The following is a 20,662-nucleotide window of genomic DNA, read 5'->3' on the forward strand; positions in this document are numbered from 1 at the left end:
AACAAATGGCAAACAGGGCGAAATTTAAAACGGATGTTGCGTTTGAGGTCTCTTGAGGCATGGGTTTGGCTCAAGATTTCTATTTCCCAACTTCGATATTCAGTACAAGTCGATTTACATGCAGTTAATCAATGAACAAAAGAAAAGTAGAAAACAACACAGACATGATGTTGGGGACTGATAGTCATTCATTTAGGTTTAGATCAAATATTTACCAGCCAGGTCACCTCTGATACAAGTCAGTATTAGACTATTAGTCTATCCATGTCTGAGGACGTCAGGAGATGACGTGGAAACCATTGCTGTCTCTGCTTGGCCGGTTCCCTTCTCTCCACTTAGATTCTCTGCCTCTAACCCTATTACAAGGGCTGAGTCACTGGCTTACTGGTGCTGTTCCATGCCGTCCCTAGGAGGGGTGCGTCACTTGAGTCACTGACGTGATCTTTCTGTCCGGGTTGGCACCCCCCCCCCCCCCCCCCCCTTGGGTTCATCTAGCTGGCTGGCCCTGTCCGGGGGTATCGTCGGACGGAGCCAGAGAGTCTTCCGACCCCTCCTATCTCAGCCTCCAGTATTTATGCGTCGGGGGGCAAAGGTCAGTCTGTTATATCTGGAGTATTTCTCCTGTCTTATCCGGTGTCCTGTGTGTTCTCTAATTTGCTCTCTCTCTTTTTCTATCTTTCTCTCTTTTCTCAGAGGACCTGAGCCCTAGGAGCATGCCTCAGGACTACCTGGCCTGATGACTCCCTGCTGTCCCCAGTCCACCTGGTCGTGCTGATGCTCCAGTTTCAACTATTCAACTGCTATGGAGCCCTGACCTGTTCACCGGACGTGCTACCTTTGTCACACCCTGATCTTTTTCACCTGTCTTTGTGATTGTCTCCACCCTCCTCAACGTGTCGCCCATCTTCCCCATTATCCCTTGTGTATTTATACCGGTGTTCTCTGTTTGTCTGTTGCCAGTTCGTTTTGTTCATCAAACCTGTCAACGTTTTTCCACTTGCTCCTGTCTTGGCTATAGTTCTTGTTTTGACCTTTCTGCCTGCCCGGACCCTGAGCCTGCCTGCCGTCCTGTACCTTTGCCCTACTACTATGGATTACCAACCTCTGCCTGACCTGACCCTGAGCCTGCCTGCCGTCCTGTACCTTTGCCCTACTACTATGGATTACCAACCTCTGCCTGACCTGACCCTGAGCCTGCCTGCCGTCCTGTACCTTTGCAATATATATATATATATTATCTATAATATACATTGACCCCCCCCCATTTTTGTACACTACTGCTACTCGCTGTTTGTTTGTTGCCTATGCATAGTCACTTCGGCCCCACCTACATATACAGATTACCTCATCTAGCACACTGACTCGGTACCGGTTCCCCCTGTATATAACCTCGTTATTGTTATTCTTATTTTGTTACTTTTTATTATTACTTTTTATTTTAGCCTACTTCGTAAATATTTTCTTCTTCTTGAACTGCACTGTTGGTTAAGGGCTTGTAAGTAAGCATTTCACGGTAAAGTCTATAGTTGTTGTATTCGGCACGTGACAAATAAAGTTTGATTTGAATACTGTGTCCATTGTCTGTGTGTCAAGTGTACAAATGATCATCTCAAGTATCATCAAAGTTTCATGGGAAGGCAGGTAGGAGCTTTGGGCCAGTAACCGAAAGGTTGCTGGATCAACTCCCCGAGCTGAGAAGGTAAACATCTGCCCCTGAGCAAGGCAGTTAACCCACTGTTCCCCGGACACCATGGAGGTTGATTATAGCAGCCACCCACACCTCTCTGATTCAGAGGGGTTGGGTTAAATGCGGAAGACGCATTTCAGTTGAATGCATTCAATTGTACAATTTACTAGGTATCCCCATTTTCTTATTTTCAACAAAATAATTCAGATCTCTAAGCCTCGAATAATAAAATAATCCTACTTTCAAAATGGCTTGCCACAGCAGCTTTCTAGCACATTCACTAATTTTTTTGTAAACAATTACAAAGCTAGCTAGCTACCACCGTTTCATGTGAAACTGTCAAGAGTAGCTAGCAAGCAACAAGATATGCCAAATAACAGTATAAAAACCATTGAGGGCAAATCAATCCGATTTGACCATTCAGACAAGTCTATGGAGCGATATCAGTGCCAACAGAAATTGTATTTGAATTCCATAATTTTGAATTTAAATGACCTGGCCTCCACAATCACCCGACCTCAACCCAATTGAGATGAGTTGGACAGCAGAGTGAAGGAAAAGCAGCCAACAAGTGCTCAGAATGTGGGAACTCCAAGACTGTTGGAAAAGCATTCCAGGTGAAGCTGGTTGAGAGAATGCCAAGAGTGTGCAATACTGTCATCAAGGCAAAGGGTGGCTAGTTTGAAGAATCTCAAATGTTTTTTTGTTACTACATGATTTCTTGTGTGTTATTTTACAGTTTTGATGTCTTCACTATTATTCCACAATGTAGAAAATAGTGAAAATAAATAAAAACCCCTTGAATGAGTAGGTGTGTCAACTTTTGACTGGTACTGTATATATATATATACAGTGCATTCGGGAAGAATTCCGACCCCTTGACTTGTTTCAAATTTTGTTACGTTACATTCTTATTCTAAAATGGTTTAAATAAAATAAACTCATCACAGTAGCACAAATGGACAAAGCAAAAACTGTTTTTTGAAATGTTTGCTAATTTCTCATTTAAAAAAACATACACACTACAGTTCAAAGGTTTTGGGTCACTTCGAAATGTTCTTTTGAAAGAAAAGCAATTTTTTTTTGTCCATTAAAATAACATCAAATTGATCAGAAATACAGTGTAGACATTGTTAATGTTGTAAATGACTATTCTAGCTGGAAACGGCAAATTGTTTATGGAATATTCACATAGGCGTACAGAGGCCCATTATCAGCAACCATCACTCCCTTTTGTAATTATATGATGAACAGAAGAAAGTACAGAGAGCTCCTTGATGAAAATCTGCTCTAGAGCATTCAGGACCTCAGACTGAGGCGACGGTTCACGACACTAATCACACAGCCAAAACAACGCAGAAGTGGTTTCCGGACTAGTCTCTGAATGTCCTTGAGTGGCCCAGCCAGAGCCCAGACTTGAACCTGATCGAACATCTCTGGCGAGACCGGAAAATAGCTGTGCAGCAACACTCGACTTCCAACCTGACAAGAGTTTGAGAGGATCTGCAGAGTAGAAAGGGGGAAACTGCCCAAATACAAGTGCATTTGACAGAGTCAAGTCAGAGGGCCATATGTACAGTATCAAGCAACTCAGAGTAGGAGTGCTGATTAAAGATAAGTTTTGCCTTTTAGATCAAAAACAAATAAGATGACATGGTCAGTGGCACCTCTAGTTCCGACGTGACAATACTATTTACCCCTTGCATGAACAGCAGCGCCACGCATTTTTACATACACAAAAACCTAAACGTCCCTTGTCTATTACAAATGTTGATTACAATTACATTTGAACATCCTCTACCGATTGTCCCTTATATTTACTTAATCATCTTTGTTCACAAGGAACACAAGGCCTGTAAAGGTTTCAGTAACAAGCTCTTTTTTTAAGTGGTGGGGGGGATTAGCCTGTTTTGTCTGCCTCGTACCCTTCGACCAGTACGGCATGGTTGCATCTGCCGGGGGTATATTTGGTATATACAAGCCTCTCCACCACTGCAAGGTGACAGTTCAGAAGAGTTTGACCTTATACCTTAGGGAATGTTAGACAAAATATCCAAAGGAACGCATTATTAAACAGACAAACGAGGGTCTGTTGTAGACCCACTTACTCATGTCAAAATAAAAGCCCCCACAACTTATCGCTTGTTTGTGCACATATGGCGGCACACATACAGGACTTCTATTTTGACACGAGGAAACAGAGGATGTGGGTCTACCAGGCAAGGGATAGCACCGTCACATCGGGACAAGCGGACCTCATGGACTAGGGGCCCTCATGGACCAGGGGACCTCATGGACAGAGGGGCCTGATCCTAGATCAGCACTCCTACTCTGAGAAGATTGATACATATGGTACATATGGCCCCTGATCTCTGACCTACTCAATTCGAGACCATTTAAGTTAACTGTAACGAGTACAAATGTGTCTGAGATGAGACCAAGACACTCAAAATGCGGACTCGAATGTAGAGCGAGACCTATTTCAATTCTGCAACATTAGTATGTTTCATGACAGTTATACCTGCTGCAAAACTGTACATTCAAGAACATTTTTAGATGGCTCTGCAGTTTTTGAGATGGGTTGCTTGAATATGTTCTTATTGAATTACTGATAATTTGATGTTACCAGAATGTGTTGTGATAAAACAGAGCATACAGCATCTAATACAGATAAATTAGCGCACCAGGGCTATATGAAATGAATTAATTTAATTTAACAAAAGGGCAGATGGACAGCATTAAATGAGTTGTCATCATTGGACGGGTGGATGCTTGTATAAGCCTACAGTTGGAGCATACAGTTCTAGAGCCCATTCATACAAACACTGGCTTACTTTTCTATTCTCTGTGAAGATGAGACGTGTAGTGTGTTAATGTTTGTGTTTCAGGTGCAGGAGTTGCATGAACTTGCTTATAAACCCGTCCTGCTAATTGGGAAGGAGACCAGGAATGGTAATGAGCAGTGTGTGGCTGACATTGTCACAGCCTTGGGTCCAGTTCAAGTGGTACCACACAAAGATTTAAAGAAGATGGTCCACCTTTATGAGTAATTTCTAAAAAGTAAATCAGATTCTGTATGTTGAAATGAAAGAAGCTAGACAATTTGACATCTTGCTTGTATAGAAAAAGTACAATTATTGGTGAAGGACTTAATTAAGGTTTATGAATAACCACACATCCCTTTTATTAATTTTATTTAACCTTTATTTAACCAGGCAAGTCAGTTTAAGAACAAATTCTTATTTACAATGACGGCCTAAGCTTGTTCACTCAGTCAAGTACTGTAACTAATTTCTCTACGATTCTGTGATGAAATTGAGTAACACTTTTTCAACATTGAACATCACTGTCACAGCTTCTTCTAGGCTTGAGACCCGACAGCAGACATCCCCTTCCCAGGACAGTCCACCTGCGGAGAGCTCAACAACAAATGTGTGGAATTTTATTTTCATAAAATCTGTGTCTAAATCTACACTTCTGGAGTTGGTACCTTGTGGTATGGTAACTTGCATGTCTCCATGACCCTCTGGGTTCTAGAGACGAGAGACAAATTTGGGCTACTGGCCGCTTTAAAATGGTCTAAAATCAATAAAATGACATCAAATGCGTCTTAAAGATCAAATCAGCATTTGAGGAAACAGCGCCACTGTTCACCCAGCGCCTTTGTTTTTGTTTTGTTGTTGAAACAGAGGAGAGGAGTGTCTGGCAGTGTGGTAAAAAAAAAGAATAATCTGTACATATTCTGCTGTTCTATTGTATGTACAATGATGTCTTAGGAAAAACTGTGTTCATTGTTTGCAGTAACTTCGACAAAGTTCTTCTAATATACTTTGACAGAAGTAGTTCCCGCTTCTGAGCTGGCCTGTCAGAGTAGAGGCTGAGCGTGGTTTAGACTCACTCAGCCTATCGTTGGCGCACAGGCTGGTCCCAGCCCCAGGCGCTCCAGTTGATAGGTGTGGCTGTTGCTGGGCAGAATATCTTATGAGCCCACACCTCTGTTTCCTGTTATTGCCAAGTTTGAGTTCTAACAAAAGACAGTCTGTTGTTTGCTACACTACGTTCTGTATGTGTCCCCCACAACTCATGATAACTGCCTACACCCAAGGTTAGCCATAGCCTTCCCACTAGTCACACCATATGTTGCAAAATGTTACTTCCAGCACACACAGACACCCTCATGATAGGCCAAGCATATTTTCAACCCTCACAGTCTGGATGGGGAATACAAGTTATTGTCAGCTGTGAAAATAACAAGGTATTGCACAGGTGTTCAAGTAACTCATAAACCACACGTCACATGTGAAATACTAATAGCTACCTAGCTAGCATCTAGGCTAGCCATTAACGTTCCTCAATCCTCAAGTAGGTCAAATTCATATTTTTCATAGTATATTGCTGATAAAATTGACATTTCATCCAATGCCAGCTCAGACACGTCAAATTACAACTGTCGTTCAAAATGTTGAAAATAAATCTGTGTTCTTCGACTCGTGGTCAGCGCAATCTCAAGTCCTTGGGAAGTCCCTACACTAAACCCTTACCCGAACCCTTATCATTTAAATGATCAACTTCAATGGGGTATGGACGTTCCAAGGACCCCAGATTGCACCCAGTTAAATGTGTGCTTGGTGTTTATATGCTGATGTGCTCCAAGTTCCTATTTTTAGTTCTGCACACCTGCAAACCAAAACCTCTGTCAAAAGAGTTGACTTTAATACTTGAGCTTGTAACCCTCATTTATGTATATTTTCCCTGTGGCTGCTAGACTAGCTATAAACTTTGGTCCATGGCAAATTATTAGACAACTTGGTACATACATTATTCTACACAAATCAAGTTTGTTGTGCACAAAATAAACTACTTCTGCATATTATATTAAATATCCATCAAAAAGTACAACAGAGCACCTAAAATTAAGAGTACAGAAAATGAATACATTTTACTGGCTTTAACATCCTTCCTGAAACTGGGAATGATGAACAATAACCTTCATTTTCAGAGCAGAATGAAACAGAAATGTACAACCGACTTCTACAAACCAAGGCTGTGAAGTGTTTTTATCAAAATAACAAATATTTTTTAATTCTCTGCCTCTAACCCTATTACAGGGCCTTAGTCACTGGCTTACTGGTGCTCTTCCATGCCGTCCCTAGTAGGGGTGCGTCACTTGAGTGGGTTGAGTCACTAACGTGATCTTCCTGTCTGGGTTGGCGCCCCCATGCTTCTACACCTGCATTGCTTGCTGTTTTAGGCTGGGTTTCTGTACAGCACTTTGAAATATCAGCTGATGTAAGAAGGGCTATATAAATAAATTAGATGTTGAAATGTTTTGTGAAAGCTGTTACCACTTTCCTTGCCAGTGACAGCTATCAGCACTTCACAACCCTCAGCTGCACACTCCACTCCCCTTCCCCCACGACCAGAGCCTAGGGAGTACCATAATCATGCCTCTCAAACTCTCCCTGACCTGTGCCCTGATAGGTTACTAGGGGGCCAGACATCTGCCCATTGTCTTTACTCTGCAGGTCACACAATACTTGCAGTCTCCCTCAAGTAGCAGAGAGCAACACATCTCTGGCTCTGCCCATCAACAATTGGACTCACTCATATCTCTGGACTTGGTGTGCGTGCCCAAAGTGAGTTGTGTGACATTTGTATATTGTTCTTCATAGTTAGCCACTACTATTCCACTACCACTTTTCATCCCTATGTCCATTCCCATGTACATCCCTATGTTCATCTTCCTCAGTGTATTTAAGTAAAACTCCTGTGTGTTAACTCTTGGGCTGCTTTATTCCCGTCTAACTGGGGGCGGTGTCAGAGTCCCAAACCAGTTAAAAATGTAGAGCCGGGTCACTCACGTTCAAAAGCATTACTTCTGCCCTGAACTTAACTAAACTATGACAAAGCATAGTTTAGTGTTGCACTGTACAACGTCAAGCCAAATGATACCATGAACCTGTTTTCTATGGAACAAATTATTTCTCATATTGTCTTCATGCGTTTAGTCATTGAGCTGACACTTTCAATACATGTTAGAAGCCCACAATTACAGGATCTGTACTGTTATCTTGACCCTCCCTCCCTTTAACTTAAAACAACTCCATACTAACATCTATTTTACACTAAATTTAGTGCCGATTTCTTATGAAAAGCCACTGGCACAGGAGAGAGCTGTCCATAACACGTCCACAAAGATCAGCTACTCTTTTTGGGTGTAGTTCCCATTCATTGCGCATATAAAATATAATTAGCTCCAAAACACATTCCTAAAGAAAATGTGCAGAGATGCATTCTATAAGCTGCATCTGTGATACGTAACCACTATATGTGTTCTCCTCTCACATGATCGAACCCTGAGAGATTGAGAGACCCCCCCCCCCATCGTATAGTGCCCTCTAGTGTACAAAACAAGTAAAAAAATAACCCCAACATATAAACAGGCCAAAACGGCTCCTACACATAATACTGGATACAAATAGCACACAGTACTACCGTCTCTTATGACCAAAAAGAGCTTCTGGACATCAGAACTGGGATTACTCACCTCAAATTGGACGAGGAGTTCTTCTTCAATGAGTCGGACGTGAGGGATATACTACGGACACCCGACCAGGCCCAGATCCCCATGATTCGCTGGAAAAGGAAACGTAGGTTTTGCGGAAAGAGATCAGGATGCTTTATGAGGATCAGGCAACGAGTGGCTAACCTGCCCTTGCCTTCCGTTCTGCTAGCTAACGTTCAAAAATAATAAATGGGACGAGCACGTACAATGAGGGGAAAAGTATGATCCCCTGCTGATTTTGTACGTTTGCCCACTGACAAAGAAATTCTGTCTATTATTTTAATGGTAGGTTAATTTGAACAGTGAGAGACAGAATAACAACAAAAAAATACAGAAAAATGCACGTCAAAAATGTTATAAATTGATTTCCATTTTAATGAGGGAAATAAGTATTTGACCCCTCTGCAAAACATTACTTATTACATGGTGGCAAAACCCTTACTGGCAATCACAGAGGTCAGACGTTTCATGTCATTGGCCACCAGGTTTGCACACATCTCAAGAGGGATTTTGTCCCACTCTTCTTTGCAGATCTTCTCCAAGTCATTAAGGTTTCGAGGCTGACGTTTGGCAACTCGAACCTTCAACTCCCTCCACAGATTTTCTATGGGATTAAGGTCTGGAGACTGCCTTGGCCGTGTGTTTTGGGTCATTGTCATGCTGGAATACCCATCCACGAACCATTTTCAATGCCCTGGCTGAGGGAAGGTTCTCACCCAAGATTTGACGGTACATGGCCCCGTCCATCGTCCCTTTGATGCGGTGAAGTTGTCCTGTCCCCTTAGCAGAAAAACACCCCCAAAGCATAATGTTTCCACCTCCATGTTTGACGGTGGGGATGGTGTTCTTGGTGTCATAGGCAGCATTCCTCCTCCTCCAAACACGGCAGGTTGAGTTGATGCGAAAGAGCATGCGCTGACCAACTGGCAAGTGTCTTTACTGACATTTTCAACCTCTCCCTGTCTGTCTGTGATACCAACATGTTTCAAGCAGACCACCATAGTCCCTGTTCCCAAGAACACTAAGATAACCTGCCTAAATTACTACCAAAACATAGCACTCACGTTTGTAGCCATGAAGTGCTTTGAAAGGCTGGTCATGGCTCTCATCAACACCATTGTCCCAGAAACCCACCCAATTTGCATAGCGCACCAACAGATCCACAGATGATGCAAACTCTATTGCACTCCACACTGCCCTTTCCCACCTGGACAAAAGGAACACCTATGTGAGAATGCTATTCATTGACTACAGCTCAGCGTTCAACACCATAGTGCCCTCAAAGCGCATCACTAAGCTAAGGACTCTGGGACTAAACACCTCCCTCTGCAACTGGATCTTGGACTTCCTGACGGGCCGCTCCTAGGTGGTAAGGGTAGGTAACAACACATCCGCCACGCTGATCCTCAACACGAGGGCCCCTCAGGGGTGCGTGCTCAGTCCCCTCCTGTACACCCTGTTCACTCATGACTGCACAGCCAGGCACAACTCCAACACCATCATTAAGTTTGCTGATGACACAACAGCGGTAGGCCTGATCACGACAACGATGAGACAGCCTATAGGGAGGTTGTCAGAGACCTGACCGTGTGGTGCAAGGTCAACAACCTCTCCCTCAACGTGATCAAGACAAATGAGATGACTGTGGACTACAGGAAAAAGAGGACTGAGCACACCCCCATTCTCATCAACAAGGCTGTAGTGGAGCAGGTTTAGAGCTTCAAGTTCCTTGACATCCACATCAACAAACTAACATGGTCCAAGCACACCAAGACAGTCGTGAAGAGAGCACGACAAAATCTATTCCCCCTCAAGAGAATGAAAAGATTTGGCATAGGTCCTCAGATCCTCAAAAGGTTTTACAGCTGCACCATCAAGAGCATCCTGACGGGTTGCATCACTGCCTGGTATGGCAACTGCTCGGCCTCTGTAGTGCAAGGCACTACAGAGGGTAGTGCGTACTGCCCAATACATCACCGGGGCCAAACTTCCTGCCATCCAGGACCTCTATACCAGGCGGTGTCAGAGGAAGGCCCTAAAAATGTACAAAGACTCCAGCCACCCTAGTCATAGAGTGTTCTCTCTGCCACCACACGGCAAGCGGTACCGGAGCGCCAAGTCTAGGCTCAAGAGGCTTCTAAGCAGCTTCTACCCCAAAGTCATAATACTCCTGAACAGCAAATCAAATGGCTACCCGGACTATTTCCAATTCCTCCTTTGGATGCCTTTCCTTCCAGTTCTCTGCTGCCAATGACTTGAACGAACTGCAAAAATCACTGAAGCTGGAGACTCATATCTCCCTCACTAGTTTTAAGCACCAGCTGTCAGAGCAGCTCACAGATCACTGCACCTGTACATACAGTGCCTTGCGAAAGTATTCGGCCCCCTTGAACTTTGCGACCTTTTGCCACATTTCAGGCTTCAAACATAAAGATATAAAACTGTATTTTTTTGTGAAGAATCAACAACAAGTGGGACACAATCATGAAGTGGAACGACGTTTATTGGATATTTCAAACTTTTTTAACAAATCAAAAACTGAAAAATTGGGCGTGCAAAATTATTCAGCCCCCTTAAGTTAATACTTTGTAGCGCCACCTTTTGCTGCGATTACAGCTGTAAGTCGCTTGGGGTATGTCTCTATCAGTTTTGCACATCGAGAGACATTTTTTTCCCATTCCTCCTTGCAAAACAGCTCGAGCTCAGTGAGGTTGGATGGAGAGCATTTGTGAACAGCAGTTTTCAGTTCTTTCCACAGATTCTCGATTGGATTCAGGTCTGGACTTTGACTTGGCCATTCTGGATATGTTTATTTTTGAACCATTCCATTGTAGATTTTGCTTTATGTTTTGGATCATTGTCTTGTTGGAAGACAAATCTCCATCCCAGTCTCAGGTCTTTTGCAGACTCCATCAGGTTTTCTTCCAGAATGGTCCTGTATTTGGTTCCATCCATCTTCCCATCAATTTTAACCATCTTCCCTGTCCCTGCTGAAGAAAAGCAGGCCCAAACCATGATGCTGCCACCACCATGTTTGACAGTGGGGATGGTGTGTTCAGCTGTGTTGCTTTTACGCCAAACATAACGTTTTGCATTGTTGCCAAAAAGTTCAATTTTGGTTTCATCTGACCAGAGCACCTTCTTCCACATGTTTGGTGTGTCTCCCAGGTGGCTTGTGGCAAACTTTAAATGACACTTTTTATGGATATCTTTAAGAAATGGCTTTCTTCTTGCCACTCTTCCATAAGGCCAGATTTGTGCAATATACGACTGATTGTTGTCCTATGGATAGAGTCTCCCACCTCAGCTGTAGATCTCTGCAGTTCATCCAGAGTGATCATGGGCCTCTTGGCTGCATCTCTGATCAGTCTTCTCCTTGTATGAGCTGAAAGTTTAGAGGGACGGCCAGGTCTTGGTAGATTTGCAGTGGTCTGATACACCTTCCGTTTCAATATTATCGCTTGCACAGTGCTCCTTGGGATGTTTAAAGCTTGGGAAATCTTTTTGTATCCAAATCCGGCTTTAAACTTCTTCACAACAGTATCTCGGACCTGCCTGGTGTGTTCCTTGTTCTTCATGATGCTCTCTGCGCTTTTAACGGACCTCTGAGACTATCACAGTGCAGGTGCATTTATACGGAGACTTGATTACACACAGGTGGATTGTATTTATCATCAATAGTCATTTAGGTCAACATTGGATCATTCAGAGATCCTCACTGAACTTCTGGAGAGAGTTTGCTGCACTGAAAGTAGAGGGGGTGAATAATTTTGCACGGCCAATTTTTCAGTTTTTGATTTGTTAAAACAGTTTGAAATATCCAATAAATGTCGTTCCACTTCATGATTGTGTCCCACTTGTTGTTGATTCTTCACAAAAAAATACAGTTTTATATCTTTATTTTTGAAGCCTGAAATGTGGCAAAAGGTCGCAAAGTTCAAGGGGGCCGAATACTTTCGCAAGGCACTGTAGCCCATCTGTAAACAGCCCATCTATCTACCTCATCCCCATACTGTATTTATTTATTTATCTTGCTCATTTGCAACCCAGTATCTCTACTTGCACATTCATCTTCTGCACATCTACCATTCCAGTGTTTAATTGCTATCTTGTAATTACTTCGCGGCCATGGCCTATTTATTGCCTTACCTACCTTATCTTACCTCATTTGCACTCACTGCATATAGACTTATTTTTTCTACTGTATTATTGACTGTATGTTTGTTTATTCCATGTGTAACTCTGTGTTGTTAAATGTGTCGAACTGCTGTGCTTTATCTTGGCCAGGTCGCAGTTGCAAATGAGAACTTGTTCTCAACTAGCCTATCTGGTTAAATAAAGGTGAAAAAAATATATATATTAAAAAATAATGTAAGTACTTGTTACACTTCGAATGCTTAGCAGGACAAATGGTCCAATTCACACTTATCAAGTGAACATCCCTGGTCATCCCTACTGCCTCTGATCTTGCAGACTCAGTTAACACAAATGCTTTGTTTGTAAATCAAATCAAATTTATTTATATAGCCCTTCGTACATCAGCTGATATCTCAAAGTGCTGTACAGAAACCCAGCCTAAAACCCCAAACAGCAAGCAATGCAGGTGTAGAAGCACGGTGGCTAGGAAAAACTCCCTAGAAAGGCCAAAACCTAGGAAGAAACCTAGAGAGGAACCAGGCTATGTGGGGTGGCCAGTCCTCTTCTGGCTGTGCCGGGTGGAGATTATAACAGAACATGGTCAAGATGTTCAAATGTTCATAAATGACCAGCATGGTCGAATAATAATAAGGCAGAACAGTTGAAACTGGAGCAGAAGCACAGTCAGGTGGACTGGGGACAGCAAGGAGTCATCATGTCAGGTATTCCTGGGGCATGGTCCTAGGGCTCAGGTCCTCCGAGAGAGAGAAAGAAAGAGAGAATTAGAGAGAGCATATGTGGGATGGCCAGTCCTCTTCTGGCTGTGCCGAGTGGAGATTATAACAGAACATGGCCAAGATGTTCAAATGTTCATAAATGACCAGCATGGTCGAATAATAATAAGGCAGAACAGTTGAAAGAAACTGGAGCAGCAGCACGGCCAGGTGGACTGGTGACAGCAAGGAGTCATCATGTCAGGTAGTCCTGGGGCATGGTCCTAGGGCTCAGGTCCTCCGAGAGAGAGAAAGAGAGAATTAGAGAACGCACACTTAAATTCACACAGGACACCGAATTGGACAGGAGAAGTACTCCAGATATAACAAACTGACCCTAGCCCCCCGACACATAAACTACTGCAGCATAAATACTGGAGGCTGAGACAGGAGGGGTCAGGAGACACTGTGGCCCCATCCGAGGACACCCCCGGACAGGGCCAAACAGGAAGGATATAACCCCACCCACTTTGCCAAAGCACAGCCCCCACACCACTAGAGGGATATCTTCAACCACCAACTTACCATCCTGAGACAAGGCTGAGTATAGCCCACAAAGACCTCCGCCACGGCACAACCCAAGGGGGGGGGGGGGGGCAACCCAGACAGGATGATCACATCAGTGAATCAACCCACTCAGGTGACACACCCCCTCCAGGGACAGCATGAGAGAGCCCCAGTAAGCCAGTGACTCAGCCCCTGTAATAGGGTTAGAGGCAGAGAATCCCAGTGGAAAGAGGGGAACCGGCCAGGCAGAGACAGCAAGGGCGGTTCGTTGCTCCATAGCCTTTCCGTTCACCCTCCCACTCCTGGGCCAGACTACACTCAATCATATGACCCACTGAAGAGATGAGTCTTCAGTAGAGACTTAAAGGTTGAGACCGAGTTTGCGTCTCTGACATGGGTAGGCAGACAGTTCCATAAAAATGGAGCTCTATAGGAGAAAGCCCTGCCTCCAGCTGTTTGCTTAGAAATTCTAGGGACAATTAGGAGGCCTGCGTCTTGTGACCGTAGCGTACGTGTAGGTATGTACGGCAGGACCAAATCAGAGAGATAGGTAGGAGCAAGCCCATGTCATGCTTTGTAGGTTAGCAGTAAAACCTTGAAATCAGCCCTTGCTTTGACAGGAAGCCAGTGTAGAGAGGCTAGCACTGGAGTAATATGATCAAATTTTTTGGTTCTAGTCAGGATTCTAGCAGCCGTATTTAGCACTAACTGAAGTTTATTTAGTGCTTTATCCGGGTAGCCGGAAAGTAGAGCATTGCAGTAGTCTAACCTAGAAGTGACAAAAGCATGGATTAATTTTTCTGCATCATTTTTGGACAGAAAGTTTCTGATTTTTGCAATGTTACGTAGATGGAAAAAAGCTGTCCTTGAAATGGTCTTGATATGTTCTTCAAAAGAGAGATCAGGGTCCAGAGTAACGCCGAGGTCCTTCACAGTTTTATTTGAGACGACTGTACAACCATTAAGATTAATTGTCAGATTCAACAGAAGATCTCTTTGTTTCTTGGGACCTAGAACAAGCATCTCTGTTTTGTCCGAGTTTAAAAGTAGAAAGTTTGCAGCCATCCACTTCCTTATGTCTGAAACACATTCTTCTAGCAAGGGCAATTTTGGGGCTTCACCATGTTTCATTGAAATGTACAGCTGTGTGTCATCCGCATAGCAGTGAAAGTTAACATTATGTTTTCGAATAACATCCCCAAGAGGTAAAATATATAGTGAAAACAATAGTGGTCCTAAAACGGAACCTTGAGGAACACCGAAATTTACAGTTGATTTGTCAGAGGACAAACCATTCACAGAGACAAACTGATATCTTTCCGACAGATAAGATCTAAACCAGGCCAGAACTTGTCCATGTAGACCAATTTGGGTTTCCAATCTCTCCAAAAGAATGTGGTGATCGATGGTATCAAAAGCAGCACTAAGGTCTAGGAGCATGAGGACAGATGCAGAGCCTCGGTCCGATGCCATTAAAATGTAATTTACCACCTTCACAAGTGCCGTCTCAGTGCTATGATGGGGTCTAAAACCAGACTGAAGCATTTCGTATACATTGTTTGTCTTCAGGAAGGCAGTGAGTTGTTGCGCAACAGCCTTTTCTACAATTTTTGAGAGGAATGGAAGATTCGATATAGGCCGATAGTTTTTTATATTTTCTGGGTCAAGGTTTGGCTTTTTCAAGAGAGGCTTTATTACTGCCACTTTTAGTGAGTTTGGTACACATCCGGTGGATAGAGAGCCGTTTATTATGTTCAACATAGGAGGGCCAAGCACAGGAAGCAGCTCTTTCAGTAGTTTAGTTGGAATAGGGTCCAGTATGCAGCTTGAAGGTTTAGAGGCCATGATTATTTTCATCATTGTGTCAAGAGATATAGTACTAAAACACTTGAGCGTCTCTCTTGATCCTAGGTCCTGGCAGAGTTGTGCAGACTCAGGACAACTGAGCTTTGAAGGAATACGCAGATTTAAGGAGGAGTCCGAAATTTGCTTTCCAATAATCATAATCTTTTCCTCAAAGAAGTTCATGAATTTATCACTGCTAAAGTGAAAGTCATCCTCTCTTGGGGAATGCTGCTTTTTAGTTAGCTTTGCGACAGTATCAAAAAGGAATTTCGGATTGTTCTTATTTTCCTCAATTAAGTTAGAAAAATAGGATGATCGAGCAGCAGTAAGGGCTCTTCGGTACTGCACAGTACTGTCTTTCCAAGCTAGTCGGAAGACTTCCAGTTTGGTGTGGCGCCATTTCCGTTCCAATTTTCTGGAAGCTTGCTTCAGAGCTCTGGTATTTTCTGTGTACCAGGGAGCTAGTTTCTTATGAGAAATGTTTTTTGTTTTTAGGGGTGCAACTGCATCTAGGGTATTGCGCAAGGTTAAATTGAGTTCCTCAGTTAGGTGGTTAACTGATTTTTGTCCTCTGGCGTCCTTGGGTAGACAGAGGGAATCTGGAAGGACATCAAGGAATCTTTGTGCTGTCTGTGAATTTATAGTACGACTTTTGATGATCCTTGGTTGGGGTCTGAGCAGATTATTTGTTGCAATTGCAAACGTAATAAAATGGTGGTCCGATAGTCCAGGATTATGAGGAAAAACATTAAGATCCACAACATTTATTCCATGGGACAAAACTAGGTCCAGCGTATGACTGTGACAGTGAGTGGGTCCAGAGACATGTTGGACAAAACCCACTGAGTCGATGATGGCTCCGAAAGCCTTTTGGAGTGGGTCTGTGGACTTTTCCATGTGAATATTAAAGTCACCAAAGATTAGAATATTATCCGCTATGACTACAAGGTCCGATAGGAATTCAGGGAACTCAGTGAGGAACGCTGTATATGGCCCAGGAGGCCTGTAAACAGTAGCTATAAAAAGTGATTGAGTAGGCTGCATAGATTTCATGACTAGAAGCTCAAAAGACGAAAACATCATTTTTTTTTTGTAAATTGAAATTTGCTATCGTAAATGTTAGCAACACCTCCGCCTTTGCGGGATGCACGGGGGATATGGTCACTAGTGTAGCCAGGAGGTGAGGCCTCATTTAACACAGTAAATTCATCAGGCTTAAGCCATGTTTCAGTCAGGCCAATCACATCAAGATTATGATCAGTGATTAGTTCATTGACTATAATTGCCTTTGAAGTAAGGGATCTAACATTAAGTAGCCCTATTTTGAGATGTGAGGTATCCTGATCTCTTTCAATAATGACAGGAATGGAGGTGGTCTTTATCCTAGTGAGATTGCTAAGGCGAACACCGCCATGTTTAGTTTTGCCCAACCTAGGTGGAGGCACAGACACGGTCTCAATGGTGATAGCTGAGCTGACTACACTGACTGTGCTAGTGGCAGACTCCACTATGCTGGCAGGCTGGCTAACAGCCTGCTGCCTGGCCTGCACCCTATTTCATTGTGGAGCTAGAGGAGTTAGAGCCCTGTCTATGTTGGTAGATAAAATGAGAGCACCCCTCCAGCTAGGATGGAGTCCGTCACTCCTCAGCAGGTCAGGCTTGGTCCTGTTTGTGGGTGAGTCCCAGAAAGACGGCCAATTATCTACAAATTCTATCTTTTGGGAGGGGCAGAAAACAGTTTTCAACCAGCGATTGAGTTGTGAGACTCTGCTGTAGAGCTCATCACTCCCCCTAACTGGGAGGGGGCCAGAGACAATTACTCGATGCCGACACATCTTTCTAGCTGATTTACACGCAGAAGCTATGTTGCGCTTGGTGATATCTGACTGTTTCATCCTAACATCGTTGGTGCCGACGTGGATAACAATATCTCTATACTCTCTACACTCGCCAGTTTTAGCTTTAGCCAGCACCATCTTCAGATTAGCCTTAACGTTGGTAGCCCTGCCCCCCGGTAAACAGTGTATGATCGCTGGATGATTCGTTTTAAGTCTAATACTGCGGGTAATGGAGTCGCCAATGACTAGAGTTTTCAATTTGTCAGAGCTAATGGTGGGAAGCTTCGGCGTCTCAGACCCCGTAACGGGAGGAGTAGAGACCAGAGAAGACTCGGCCTCTGACTCCGACCCGCTGCTTAATGGGGAAAACCGGTTGAAAGTTTCTGTCGGCTGAATGAGCGACACCGGTTGAGCGTTCCTACAGCATTTCCTTCCAGAAACCGTGAGAAAGTTGTCCGGCTGCGGGGACTGTGCCAGGGGATTTATACTACTATCTGTACTTACTGGTGGCACAGACGCTGTTTCATCCTTTCCTACACTGAAATTACTCTTGCCTAGCGATTGCGTCTGAAGCTGGGCTTGTAGCACAGCTATCCTCGCCGTAAGGCGAGTACAGCGACTGCAATTAGAAGGCATCATGTTAATGTTACTACTTAGCTTCGGCTGTTGGAGGTCCTGACGAACCGTGTCCAGATAAAGCGTCCGGAGTGAAAAAGTTGACGAGGAAAAAATATAAACGGTAATTAAAAAGTAAAAACCGTAAATTTGTCAGGTAACAAAACAGGTTGGCAACAAAACGCACAGCAAATCGAAAACAAGTCTGTGTTGGATGTCAGTGTTGGAGTGTGCCCCTGGCTATCCTTTGATTAAAAAAAAAAAGAAAATCATTCTTATGCAAGGAATGTGATTTTTTATTTTTATGTTTTACTTTTGATACTTCACTTGAGTCATTTTCTATTAAGGTATCTTTACTTACAAGTATGACAATTGGGTACTTTTTCCACCACTAACCATAACAGAGATGGTCCATAGGGACAGTCCCTAGAAAGAAATCAATAAAATACATTTCACATATCTGGCATGGCACACATATCATGACAAGTACTGGTCATTCAGAGGTTATTTGAAGTTTCAGTTAAAAGTACATTGATTGTGTTCAAACAAAAGAAAAAAAAGAGTTTAGTGTTCATAAGTCCTCCCTGTTTCAGTCCATTTTCAGTGCCAAACAAACACGAGCCTGGCTATACCCATTTACATGGTGCACTAAAACCCTTTTCTTCCTCTAGCAGTGTTGTGATTGGTCCACTCACCCTTTCCTCACCATGGCATTCCAGAACTGTTCCGAGGGGTAGACCCAGTTCTGACCTGTACCGCCCAGGGGATCTGGGACACTGACAGATCAAAAGGCTGACCTAGGGCGTGTTGCTGGTTGTCCACCCCAAAGTGCTGCATGTCATGAGTGTGACACAGAAATTAAGCATTGCTTTGAATGACATACACCTGATGTAACTGGAAACTCTGTAGGCTACGTCGCATCGTTTTTTGTTATTTCTCTTTATCCACATGCGATGTAGCCTACAGAATTTCCAGTTACATCAGGTGTATGTCATTCAAAGCAATGCTTAATTTCTGTGTCATGCTCATGACATGCAGCACTTTGGGGTGGACACCTCACCTGTCTTGACCAATGGACAAGAAATAGACAAAATGGCTTCCTATGCATTATTGGATTACTTCATGAAGCAAAAATGTATTTAATTTAATAAAGGAATATTTGATAAATTCCAACGTTCCACCTGCAACATGCGATGGGAGAGACACTGGTGCCTTCCAAGTTGAGAACTAAGGAAGTATCGGCATGTAAAGGTTTGTTGAAAATTAGCTGTCTGACTTTCCATTACCACCGCTGTAACGGTGTATGGAAGCATTGCATATCATGTAACAATTCTGTATTTATTGCTGTAGTAGCTCCTATCTTGTAACTGACTGGTTTTAAATACATTTTAGCCATTAGCCAACAACTTCCTGGATAAAAAAAAGAGGAAGTACACCAAATTCACTACCTCAGTTTTTTAAAAGTTTTTTAATGTCTATAACACGTTAGTGTTCTTATTACCGAGTTGTTATACTTATAGGAGTAACAAGTACTGTAATTATACAGTATTAAGAACAATACACAATGCATCTAAAAAAACATTTATCTGCTTTGCGTATTATGTTTGCCATTTCAATGTCAGACACACATTTCTCTGTCTTCTGCCTTCATGGGGCACTCCACAAACTCATAGGCCCGGTTCTGATGTGCTGATCCTGCTGCTGGAGCTGCTGGGGGGGTTGTGGTGGTCTCGACTTGGGATGGGGCGGACCCCTTGTGCACAGGGAATTCTGGTGGTGGTGCTATTGCACCTGAGATGAAAGGCCAAAATACATTACAACAAACAAATGAAAGCACTGATGTCATTGAGTGTGTCGATGGTGGAACATATTTTGTACAATCATAAGCATTCACCCCTGAAAGTGGAAACTGTTGAATCAGATGTTGAACAACTAATGGTCATCTTGTGTGTGTGGAAAATAGGAAAATATTTGTTTGTGTTGTTTGGGTCGCACTGTGTCCTCTTCTTCATGTGGCCGAGACCCTGGCGCTTAGAAATGACTAGTTCCTGCAAAGATGTTTGGAAATGCGAGAAATACGGCAGCTAAGATTACCGCGTACCGTGAAAAAAGTAGAATATTCTAAATATTTTTGGGGAGTACCACTTGCAACTAGACACACATTTATAAAACAACGGTGTCTTCCGAAAATGTAAAATCGGTAAGTAAAGGTTGGTCTAAAATGTTCTGATTAGCAGCGTCGTATCAACGGCAGTCCGCAAACTGTAACACTTAACGTCGGACTAGTTGTATGATTTATTGGCTACACACAGTATCAACCTGATTCAGCTGTGTTTCCCCTATATATTTTGTATTCTTTAATGTCTGCTGAAACAAGCTTTTAAGATCAGAGTGACAAGTGGCAACAAATGACATATCTTCCTCAGATTCTTATCAAATCCAAATCATCTGAGAAACCTCCAAGGTAACTAGCTAGCCATTTTGTAATCCTGGAAGCCAACTCTATTAATAAAATGTGTGTAATAATTGTTAGCTAAAATACAGTAATGTTACACTATCTAAATTATTTTTGGGGTTAACATAGAATTGGCTGGTGATGAAATTGAGATCAGGAGATAAAATTAAACTGTCCTCGATTCAAAGGAAGATAGCATAATTTAATGTTCATGCATTTTGGAGTAGATTGTCCTTTAAA

Source organism: Oncorhynchus clarkii, chromosome 28, assembly GCF_045791955.1.
Source record: "Oncorhynchus clarkii lewisi isolate Uvic-CL-2024 chromosome 28, UVic_Ocla_1.0, whole genome shotgun sequence".
Taxonomy (NCBI): Eukaryota; Metazoa; Chordata; class Actinopteri; order Salmoniformes; family Salmonidae; genus Oncorhynchus; species Oncorhynchus clarkii.